Genomic DNA, 12,515 nt, shown 5'->3' on the forward strand with positions numbered 1-12,515 from the left:
AAGAGGACAGAGCAGTCTCCATGTTGAGATGCTTTCTAATCTGCTTAGATTGAGCTAATGCTAGGCAGATTTGGCTGAGGGTAAACCAGCAGTGAGAGTCAAATAAGAGCGTGGATACACCAACATTGCATCAACCATCCTAACAGGATTTCCCCACGGATGAAAATACAACTTAACTCAGAGGATTGAGTGTAAGAATTTTGAGGAGAGGCTGAAGTTGAACAATTTTTTTTTTGCTGAAAACTGAAATAAACCATGTTTCATTATTATTATTTTCCTGTTTTAAACTTACTGGGAAAAAATAATGTTACATAAATGAAATGTGAAAAATAAGGCCGTTGTTGCAGCACACCTGAACAAATGCATACACTATAAAGTCAATATAAACATCAAAAGGAAATCTATTTGAAAATATGATTGGAGATTTTGCAATCCCTTATCACATATATGCATTGTTTCTCAAAGACTGGGTCGCGGTGGGTTTTTTTTGGGGTGGGGGGGTCATCTAGCATCATGTTTCCCAGGAGTTTACGAATAATGTCTATTGACTTGGGTTGCCAAGGTTTGTGGTTTTTAAAATATGGGTAAATTCTATTGACTTGGGTTGCCAAGGTTTGTAGTTTTTAAAATATGGGTAAAAAAAGTTTGGGAAACACTGCTCTAGAATGTATTTGGACTTCCATAGTCCTGTAAACACGAGGGAAACATGACTGAAGTTGAATAGTGTTGTAATCTCTGCTCAGACAACAGTTCCTCTCTAATAAAACTGACTCTGTTTCCATGACCATGACATTATGTAAAGCATCATCGGTGTGTCTGTGATATATCTGATGTAATTTCTTCTGTTTCTTTCTTATAAGCTCAAATCCTCACTCTTCCTCACCCCTGTACGTACACAATTTTAAGGCCCCAAAAATATTGATCAACCTGCAAAGAAAACGGACCAAATATCATTCGAAATCACCCTGTGTATCCTTGGTGACTACAGAGGTTTATTGCCTTAAGAAAAGGAGTTTTTCTTCATCCAATTTACTGCAACAGTTCTGCTATTTTGGGTTATAATCTAGTTTCCTCCTAATCTAGTTTCCTGCTAATGGGTCCCATGTCTGATACTTTCAGTTGCTCAACTTACCATGAGCTCACACTGAGCTGTCTCGAGAAAAGGAGGGTGCCCGTAATGTCTACACTAACGGGCAGCTCACTGTAATATTCCCGAATAATATTTAATGACAAGCCACAGCTACCACGGGTACTGTAGGACGTCGCAGATAAAAGGACAAACACAGGTGTGGATGTCCGACTGCAGCAGCAGAGGTTACGCCAACACGACCGTCAGCACATTAAGACCCTAAAGCAGCGATACATCTCCTGCTCCACGCACAGCGGCTGTACCCCGCTGCTCCTGCACGGATCCCCCTGATCCCCCCGTGCTTTAACAAGGCGTAATAAAGCCCTTATGAAGCACTGCATTGTGTGGGGAGAGCACAATGTTGCATGCTGAGTGCTGTGAGAAGGGCGTAAACCCGTGGGTCCCACGGCGCAGCAGCACACCAGAGCCTATAGCGGGGAGTGCTGAGCATGCTAATGAGGTCATTATGTTATGCCTCTCCCCTGGCTGCTGCTCTCCTTTACAGTACGGGCTGTGCCTGTCAGCAGAGGCAGGGTGCCCTGGTAATGCAGCCAGCCACAGATGTCACATATGGCACAATGAGAAGACACATGCGCGTCTCCAAATTGAATGCTGACAGAAAGACGATGTGACGCTTCCATTTTTTTTTTTCAGCTAGCATCAAAAGCCTGCAAACACCCTTGGTGATTTGCATATAGAATAAGGTGAGCTTAAATAGAAAGAGAGAGAGAGAGAGAGAGAGAGAGAGAGAGAGAGAGAGAAAAGGAGGCCAACAACGGGCAACATTCATTTGGTAATTGTTCCCGCTGTGTGTTCAATCAGCAACCTCGCAGCGTTCGCGTTTCCTTTAATCCCCCTCCGTTTACACTTGCGCTATTATTTACAGCCAGGGAGGAGGGGTGAAGTATCAAGCACATGCAAATGCAATTACAAGATATTTGCATAGCCGTTAACAATTAGAGGGCAGATGGTAAACAGCGGGCATTAGAAAGCCACCGAAACGCCATCTTGGCCGAGAGAGAGACAGCTGGCAGACAGGATTCGGCCATTTTGTAAGCTCACTCGCTGCCAGGCTTTATGCACCACAGACGCGCCAGTCTCTCTCTCTCTGTGCCCGGAGATTGGCGGGCAAACGGGGTTATCATGGTTTAATATAGAGCAGGCACAATGACCCACCCCGACGCCCAGTGGTCACAGTGTGGTCACAGCTCCTGTTGATGCAGAATGTGTTTGCTTTATAACACACACACACACACTCACACACACACAGACTGTAGTTTGTATTTTATGATATTTTCCCACAGACTCCTCTAACCTAACACTAACCGTGACAAATATATGCTTAATCCTAATCCCTACCCAGACTCTAATCTGGACCTCATTCTGATGCTAACTCCCTTATCTACTCTTGAACCTCAAATCCACACAAATTAGTGGGGACAAAGTCTATCCAACTATATATATATTTTTTTTCACACGTGAGATGGGATGTTTGTTTTTTTTTGCATTATTTGCTCAAGTGTGGAAATGTTTGTTTTTTAATAATAATGAATATGTGACGTTTTACTCACCAAAAGGTATGAGCCATCGTTATGTATGACGTGAGGGAAACCACAGCTCTGTCCTGCGAGATCCTGCAGACTCCACGCTCATTTGGTGTTTCAGGATTTCTCCGCTGAAATTTCATCTGCATTAAACCCCCCTGGTCCTCCACTCAGACATGTAGGTTGGTTGGTTTTGTCACATTTCTTTAAATCATCTGAAGGTCTGAGCAGTGGGAGAAGGAGACCCTGACCAGGTGCAACCACTGTCCTTTTTTTTTTTTTTTTTTTACTCCTCATTCAATTAACGGCCATTCACTTGGACTGCAGCAGGACCCCCGCTGCATGGCAGTAAGTGGACTTCAGGTGCAGTTTCTACACACACTGACACACACGCATGCACGCAGAGGGGGGTTTTAAAGCCCCGACCTGCCTCCTTCTCTTCCACCTCGGAGATCAATACTGCACTGCCATATCCTCCGATGGGAGCTGCTGTAGGGAAGGTGAGAAAATCTAAGGTAAGTAGACAGGTCCAGTCTTTTACAGTGGAGTGGAGATAAAGTCAAACTTTCTCCTTTTCATCGCGGCTCACGAGACCTTTTGAATATTGAGGGGCTCTGTGCTTGAAGGTGGGACTAAACACAAATGTCTCGTTATTGCCTCAGATGGATTCCCATTCAAACAGTAAGGGTGGAATACATAATCAGAGGGAGGGAGCCGGAAAGAAAGGAGCTCATCGATGTGCTGTCGACGTGTGTATTCTTCCTCCATTTTTCATCTTCTCCATCGCTGCCTCGGCGTCTCCCTGACAAAGTTTTATCAAGTAGTGCAGGACGATGCGAGACCCCTCTGGCTGAACCACACACAAAGACTCTGCCTCACTCTTCCTGCCTTCCTCTTCCTCCCTGGCACGCACATTGTGTGTGTGGTTGTGAGGTTGGGGCCCCGGCCCTGGCTGATGCTCACACTGCTGGAGAGAGATGTGGAGAAGAGCTGGGAGCAGCGGTGGTGGTTGGTCCCTGGGCTCCAAGGCCTGCAGGCGGTGCTGGCCAACCTCTGCTAGCCTCTCTCCCCTGTATTGATTTCTGCTGCTTCGCGCTGCTCCACTCATCTGTGGAGGCTCCTAGCCGGCGGCGTAAGAGCTCGGTTCACCCGCCTCACCTGCCTTTCTCCTGGCTCGGATGGCCCGGCGTGCCCACTCTGCAGCAGCGTTGGCTGGCCCCTGACGTCTCCCCAGGACCGCTGTGTGCACCAGTCGGTCCGCACGAGGAAGGCAGCCAGAGAGCCTATGGCGATCCACATCTGTGTTCACCTGCTCCGGGTTCACCCGCTTCCAACCACCTCCTTGAATAGCTGATATCCTTCTTCTTTTCCATCCTTCCACCCACTTTCCTCCTCGTTTTTCTTCCTCCTCCTCATTTTCTTTCAGCTGTACGCAAACAACCAGACACAGAGATAGAAAAACAGTAAGTAACTTTATTAACAATCACATATTCATCCAATCTCAGTGTCAGTCCTTCTCTTTGATTGGTGCAAATTCAAGGGTTAGAATTCTGGCATTTTCCCACAGTAAATAAACCTTCTAACCTTCCAGAGCAGCAGCTGCGGAGGCCTGAGAGTCAGAGTGTCATGTGAAGGTACTGTACTCTTAGATAGCTGTTAGACTGTGATGCCCTGCAGAACATAAAGAGCGAGGGTTTTTAAAAACCAACAATGTCAACGACAAAAAAAAAAAAAAAACCATTAGAAACCATTTAGAATTCTCCATGGGCAGTTTAAGCAAACAAAAAAGAAATTGCCCTAAACGGTCATGAACAGGGAAAACAACACTAACAGAACACTTCCACCCCTTTCTGCACCACATTCACTGTGAAGGAATGAAAATGTTTTGGCAAGACCCGCGGAGCTCTATAGAAACTTTGACAAACAAAACATCTCAGCTCTGTATTATCTAGAATTATTCCGATGGGCTCTGCAGCCCTCTTCTTATGATAATAGCAGTTGGCCATTGTGTTCTTCAACAGAGAGAGGACCAAGGCCAAATTCAACCCCCACCAGATCGCACCGCGGTGCACTAACCACACGATCTCCCGAAAAAATTCTCACCACAGCAACACAGAGCTCTGACGAACCCTGTGTACGCCGACTCCCACCCCGCCGCAGAGACTCGAACCCATGGGCTGACTGCCAGCGGAATAAAGAAGTAAAGTGTAGTGGTTTAGAGCTGGTGGGCCGGCAAGTCTTTGGAAGTTAGAGCTGTCTGTTAAATCAAGAGTGAAGCGATGAGAGTGGGGCTGGAGGGGGGCAGGGGGGTTTCACTGTAGGGACAAGAGAAGCAAGTTTGAGTGAGGAGGGGCAAGTTAAGTTAGGGGGGGACATGGATGGGGACTGGGGTTGTGGTGCATGTCTCAGACACAATAATACTATTCATTGGGCTCAGACATGGGTGTTAACTCCCCTCTGACAGAGCACAATGGGACTCGGTGGCATTCAGGCAGCCTTGGTAATATTGTTAGTTAAGGGCTGTATTCTCCCTGCTGCAGGAGAGAACGCCGGCATTGTACCCATCCAGCAGGATGGATGGAGGGAGGTTTAAGGAGGTGAAAGGCAAAGAAAGAGAGAACAGTAGGTTTGTCTATCTGTCACTGTGGAAGGAGAGCAGGTAGAGGGAGCAGGGGTAGGGTGGAGACAGTGAGGAGGGACGGCGGGGCTCAGCAGCTTTGGGGTCACTTTTGCCCAACGCTGCTGGACTTGTTCGTTTTAGAGAGAAGTCGACAGAGCATGAGAAACAAAAACACATCAATTACATTACAACTCCAACAGCCCGGCAGACGTTAACGGAGGCCTCTAAAAGCTGGGATAGTGGAAAATGAAATGTGGAGTTCGGACTCAGGTGATGTACTATTGAAGAACCACATAACATATTTAATGGAAGAGCAGCAAACAGTCAGTCTGGGCTCCCAGACAAACTCTGAAGTTTTACAATTTTTCTGCAAGCCCTGGGAACTGTAACACTTGTAACCCCAGTAAGAAGTAATGTTAAAGTTATATCTATTTTACTGTGGACCTTCCTTTTTGTTCCATTACAACTTTACAATAATACACAATATATATGTATGTATGGTAAGATGGTAGAAATGTAGGATGAAATGAACATTAATTCTGTGGACATGTCAGTAGTTCACTCTTCTGTGGAAATGTATTTATATCTTCCTTCATATATATGTACATATATATTCATATATATGTACATATATGTGTATACATATATTATATATTGCATTGTATACAAGGTATATAACTACATACATATATATGCTGTATATATATTTATATATATATATTTATATATATATATGTTTATGACAGGTATAAATCAGAATACATGAGCAGTGATAGTTGTTTTAAATATATGGCTCCAGCCCCTTACTCACACCGCTCACTGATTTGAACACGTACACAGTACTGCTACTCCTGTATCACTGTTCTCATGAACAGTACTTTGTTTGTTTCCCCCTCTGGTAAACCCTAACCATCTGTTTCCATAGTAACCTTACCTACAATGTCCCTGTGTGGGGATGGATGTTTGGAAGCCGAGACAGGAGAGTGTGTGAGGTGTAATGTCTTTGAGGTGGAGTCGGTTCAGAGACGGAAGTCGTGAGGATGTTATTGGCACGGACGGGGGCGCACACGGCACTGAGTCAGGGGAGGAAACATGAGTCGCATATGTTATCATGCTAATATAGAAAAAAAAAAAAAAATTTATATATAATATATAAAATTTTAAACTGTCAAGACAGCTAACTTTACATAAGGAAACAAAACCACCACTACTCAATTCAAGAAGAATTAGGGTCAAATGATTAGTTTTCCGACAGTAATATGCAGTAATACAGTATTATGTATTAGGTTTTGAGTTCCCCTCAGTGTTACAGCCCCTTCTCAGAGAGTGGTTTTCACTCACCTTCTTTTGGACTTTTTGGTTTGTAGATTTCTTTCTGTGCAGAGCTTTATTCAGTGTAATTACTAGTCTCCCCTTTTTTCTACGTTTAGGTTGGATTAGGTTATTTACTGGTGTCCTGTGTACCTGTGTCACGGTCATTAGCCCTAGCACAACTTTTCTTTCAGAGAGGCTTTAATTCATTTGGTTTTCAACCTCTGCCAGATTTGTTCTAATCTGTGTGAATCTCTAAATGTGTGGTTTTTTTAAAAGTTTAAACTAATTTGGTAAATTCATTTGTTGGAGCCATAAAAAGAAGTTGATTAATGTCTTTAAAGTGTCGACTTCTTTAAAATAGAGGAATAGAAATAGAAATCTTACAGGGAAGCTGAGAGTTTTGTGCTGAACTGTAATTTAAAAATCAAACACCAGCTGAAATAAGCATTACAATGTATAAATTAGAGAATGTATCTACTTCAAAAATTGACTTAAAAAATCCCTATACATGCAGTCCTATTTCAAATGATCTTCATTCGCTGGCAGCAGTTAGGCTGACCTCCTGAGATAAGAAAAAGGCCAGCAGGGTGATGCTGGGTTGTCAGGCTGTTGGGGGCAGGCCAGGGCATGGCTCTTGTCATGGAGCTAATGCTGTTCAGGGGTGGCTGAGGTAGTGAGGGTACTGCCCTTTGTTACTGGTTGGGGATTACACTGGTCAGCCAGCACAGACAATATAACCCCTCCTGAGTTGGGAGGACCAACATGCTCTCTACCAATGATAAGGGCAGTCAACTGATCACAAACTTAATTAAGGACAGAGGAAAGTAAAGGCGGCGCACAAGAGGGTGATGCAGCGAGAGGTGCTAAGAACTGATGAAGAAATAAAGAAGAAGCAAAAAGAAAGAAAAGATCTGTGAAAGTCGCAGAGGGTACGCCTAAATAAGAGGAGGCGTAGAGTTCTAAAGAGGGCGCCAGACGAAGCAGAGGAGGGGTGAGGAGAATTCTTCTCCAGCGCAGGATTAGGAGAGAGAAGATGAAAAGATCAGGTCTGACAGAAAACCGGAAAAAAAAAATTCCAGGAGAGTTGTCCAGAGACCTTGGACTTAAACTACTACGAAAAGAATTGAAGTAAAAAAGTCAAAGAGAAGGAGGAAGCACAGGTGTACCACACAACAACTCACGTTGTTGCACCTTACTTACGCCGAAGCACAAATCGTTTCAAATAATCCAATGAGGAACGGCAGCAGTGATTCAATTACCGAGGACCTGGACGGAGGGTATTTGGAGGAGAGTTAGCGGTTAGCTAGCATAGCTTAGTCTCACCACAGGCAGATATGGTTGTGGAACACTTGACAAGAGGGATGTGGCAGCTCTGTTGACTGAACCTGTCAAACCCCATTGTCGGAGCGTGCATGTTTATATCAACACTATACGTGGTTTTTATTTTGCTGGGGGGGACGGGGGGGGCAGGAAGGCCAGGGTTGGGGGAACAGTTCAGTGGAACAGGTGTGTTGGTCTGCCCCCTCCCTCTGTATGCTGTTATACACTGTCCACACATTGCTATCTGCCTAGATTTCTTACCAAAAAAAAAAACAGGTTGACAATAAAGAGATAGAGATGCTCTGTCCACATTTCTCACTTTCCCTCCCTCAATCCTGACCCCCCCTCCCCCCCACACACCCCTTTCTTCATTTCTTCCATCCCCTATGGTAGATCTGCCAGACAGAAGTGCTCAGCAGCTCTCCGAACATTATTGATCCTGAGAGCAAGCTGGCCCTGGAGTTGGTGTCTCACCCTCCCTCTCCCCATCTATCTATCTAGCTATCTCTCTCTCCACCCTCCACTATCCCTCATTCTCTAACACAGCCTACAACTTTTTTTTTTCTCCTGCGCCCGTGCTCTCTGCTCCATCCTTCCCTGCATCTGCTTCATTTGTCAAGGTTAAAGAACTCTTATAAAAAAAAGAAAAAAAAAAGAAAAAGGGAAGAGAGGGTCAGCGGAATGTTGTCCGACTTCATGAAAGAAATTCCCCCTGGGCCACAGCGCTAGAGAGGGATGCTCGCCGTGAGACCCAACTCTGCTCACACAATCATGGATCTGCGAGTGTGTCCCACTCAGCCAATCAGATACCGAAAGTAGCAGGACTGCTTTGGTCGGCAGCAACAGGGCCATCAGGAATGGATTCAAAGAAGTGGCAAGTCATTGAGGACTATATTAGGGCTGAGCAGGAACTTCACCAACTCCTTAATGAGTATTTGATCCCATAATGAGAACAGTCTTTCCCAGGTAATGAACTGGTCATTCACTAGGATGAAGAGATGACTAATATTTACCAGTAGCAGTCTAGCAGTGAACATAACATGTTTGAAATCAAGTCAAAAAGAAAGATTGAAAAAAAGAATTCCCCATCTTTGGTCCAATCAGAACATCCCTTCTATAGAGAATGAGGATGTTTCTTTGACACAAAGACTGGCATTGGGTTTACTGTTAAATGTTCTTTCACTCCATGGAAAAGTTGAACAGTTGAGAGTTCGAAAACCAGTGGCAAAACTTAGACGACTTTAAAAAGTTTCCATTTTGAAATGGCGTGAAATAACTGTCCTCAAACTGTTTGACCTCACCTTGTATTTCCATGGTTTTTTATTTATTTATTTATATGAGCACTAGTGCTGGAGCTTTTATGGACTTAAAGGGTGTCCAGTGACTCACAGGAGTCTAACCTTCAACCTCACATTGCCAATTTATTGTTTCCATTATAAATAAAGCAGCAGGTATACAAACAAGCAACAACCCTCTAACTTAGTTGGTACTGTTGACCTTTGACCCCATCACATCTGGCTGTGACTAGATTTAATAAAGTGCCATTTTGGGTTTTTATACTGTATATATACAGTATTTATACCAATATATTTTTTCTTAAATATTCTGTGTTTTTTTATATACTCCAATGACAGGACGGTGCAGCAGTGGGCCTCAGCTCTAACTAGTGTCATTGTTTCAAAGAAACAGACATCAAGGGTGAATAAGACTCCACCAGGATTTCTCAACAAGCCTCTGTGAAGGATTCACAGTAGTCTGTGTACTCTGCCCACAGGACACTGACCTTTACACAGGCTAAAAGCTCCAGACCATGGAGAGGACCAATCCTGATTTAAATCTGATCCCCTTACTCTGAAAAGACCTTTACAAAGGAACCATTGTTATGTGGACAGCCTGTCTTAAACACTTTCTTACATCCCCCTGCATTTACTTCCATCCTTGTTATTATTATTATTATTGCTTCTATTAATCACCTGCACAGGGTTTGGGTAGAAACAGACAGCCAAGAACAGACCAGGGGTGTCCACACTTTTTTGGCTTGGGAGCTACTATTCAAATGAGCAAGCTCAAGTGAATATATATTTACTCATATATACTGATCATACTTTATATATAGTTTATATGCTGAGGCACTGACTGAATGCATGTAGATGTATGGTACCATATGATTCAAATCTTACAGTATACGGGAACTACTACACACTAGAATTATATTTATACATATATATTTATATGTGTGTATGTGTCTTTTTTGGTATGTATATGTTCATGGCATACATATATACATATACATACATACATACATACATATATACACAATATATATATATATAGATACACATATACATATATATGTATAAATATAATTCTACAGTGTGTAGTAGTTCCCATATATATACAGACATACATACATATATATATATATTTTTTTATATGTTTTTGCTCATAATCTCCCAGCACTCCCTCTGTGATCTACTGATCACTCACTGTGTCCTTCAGCATCTCTTAGCAGAACAGAAACCACCAGCACTCTCTTTATGGATTTAGTAACAACGCTAACGTCTGCGCAACAAATACAGACAAATAAACATTACGTAATTACAAATCTGTTGTTAATTATCAAGTCAAGAGTTGCAATAAGTGAAGCCTTCTTAAACAAGGCCCGACTAGACAACCACCAGACATGTCAAATTTTAAATCCATAATTTCGACACAGAGTATGCGACTGTTATTTTAGCTTTTTCAGAAATTAGGGTGAGCTTTGCCCCCCCCCCCCGGTGGTTACACACCTTGAAATCCTTCCGCGTGTGCAGTAAACTTTGTTTCCCCATTATCAGCGCATCCCCTGTCCCTCTTTAAAAGGCCTCGCTCCTGCTGCAGCCTCCAGCAGCCTGACAAATCCACACAGCAGCACGTTACAAAACCATACTTTACCCTCCCTCTGTGTTCAGTAATTGCCACAATGCATCTTCTCATCCAGCTAATTAAGTGAGTCTTTCCCATTGTGTCCCAACACTATTAGCCCCTCCACACAGTCAGAGAGCCAACAAGAGAGAGTGAAACATGCGGGGGGAAAAAAACAAAAGATGAAAAGAGGAGCAGGGTGGAAGGAATACAAAGGCAGGAGCCCAAACAGAGGGAGGACGAATAAAAACAGTGTCTGCACCAGTAAATGTTCAAAGCTGAGGAACGTTTGTGTTGTCTGTTTGTGCTGCCGGTCCATAAAAGACACATTTGGCTGAGTTTTAGGGTGGAATAAATAGAGATTTATTTTAGCTTTAAAAAGATCCAGATACGTCAACAATACTAATGTAAGTGAATATTATCCAATTATGTGATGCATACATGTAATCACACTGTCATCAGCTAAAAAGTGTGTAGAGATTGAGTTGATTTGTATGTTGTTTTTATATATGTTATATAACTTGTTGTTTTACATTAAACTGGACCGAGTGTCATGTATGACATGTATGAGACTTTGACTTTGTACTGTAATTTACATTGTTAAATAAAATAAAATAAAAATAAATAATGCATCAAATAATACATAATAATTGAAACAGGTGCCAACTGCATATCCAAAGTCATCGAAATTAATGTGAAAAAATAGTACTAGAACAGTAGAGCCCCCTAGGGGTCACCAACCCATGGTTCGCAGACCTCTGCTGTATAATGCATCATTACTCAGTAAGCCTATATCTCACCTGTGTTTGCCCGAGTGCCTCACAATGAAAAGAGCGACTTAATAACGTATTTCCTGTGACTCGGGTATCGTAGTATTCTGACCAATGAAATATCTTTTTTTTTAAGTATAGTTTTGTATAGTATAGTTGCTGGATATTCCAGAATATGCAGTAGTTGCTGCAGAAGTTGGGCCACATTTTCAAAATGAATGAGAAGCGGGCGAAACACAGAGAGTGAAAACAAGTTTTCTCCTCCACCTCCTCGAGTTGTTATTTCATACACACCGCACTGACCTCGTCAACACACCCAGTCCTGCAGAACCATCCGACACCCCAACCCTCTTTCAGAGATCTAATAACACCCCTCTCCCCCCCCCTTCCAATCCTGAATACTTATTCCTCACACACCAGTTCTGGTCAAGGCCTTGACAGAGAGACAGACAAGTGGAGTGACATCATGGTGCAGCGAAGAAGGAGGACGACTGAGGGACAGGGCTGTCTGCCTGTCTGCCCCCTTAGTACCCACACAATGCAGCAGGGCATCTGGCAGTGTGAGGGGAGGAGGTGGGGGGGCGGTTGTCAGGACAAAGAGTTTACACCCCCCACCCCCACCCCCCGGCACCTCCACCCACTCAGAATATGATTATAATGTGTAAATAGTAGCAGAGATGTAAATGTGGAAGGTGTAGAAAAGTAGAGCTGGGAAGAAACTGAGGGTGAAAATAGTGGACAGAAATGTGGACAAAAAAGTTAGAGGTCGTCAATGTAGTTGCTCGTGAGAATCCTGAGGTGATGAAATGTTCAGTAGAGTGAAAGAAAAATCCCTTCAGATCATTGTTGAATTTTTTTACTGATCTTCATGACTGTTCTTGGGAATTGAATTTGCAGCCTGCTCATTTTTAGTC

The 12,515-nt window shown here is 43.3% G+C and overlaps 1 protein-coding gene and 1 long non-coding RNA gene across 2 annotated transcripts in view; one reads left to right on the plus strand and one right to left on the minus strand.

Annotated features, from left to right (window-relative positions):
• LOC103399996 (methyl-CpG-binding domain protein 3-like) overlaps positions 1-12,515 on the plus strand; it is an 844,757-nt gene that overhangs the window by 117,767 nt on the left and 714,475 nt on the right. The gene's annotated exons all lie outside the window — the stretch shown is intronic.
• The window catches only part of LOC103376776 (uncharacterized), a 36,719-nt gene that overhangs the window by 8,092 nt on the left and 16,112 nt on the right, over positions 1-12,515 (minus strand). The window contains exon 3 of the long non-coding RNA XR_521345.3: positions 2,701-4,099. This is a non-coding gene — a long non-coding RNA (uncharacterized LOC103376776). The remainder of the gene's footprint in view (positions 1-2,700; positions 4,100-12,515) is intronic.

This window comes from Cynoglossus semilaevis, chromosome 2, assembly GCF_000523025.1.
Source record: "Cynoglossus semilaevis isolate Cse_v1.0 chromosome 2, Cse_v1.0, whole genome shotgun sequence".
In the NCBI taxonomy this organism is placed as follows: domain Eukaryota; kingdom Metazoa; phylum Chordata; class Actinopteri; order Pleuronectiformes; family Cynoglossidae; genus Cynoglossus; species Cynoglossus semilaevis.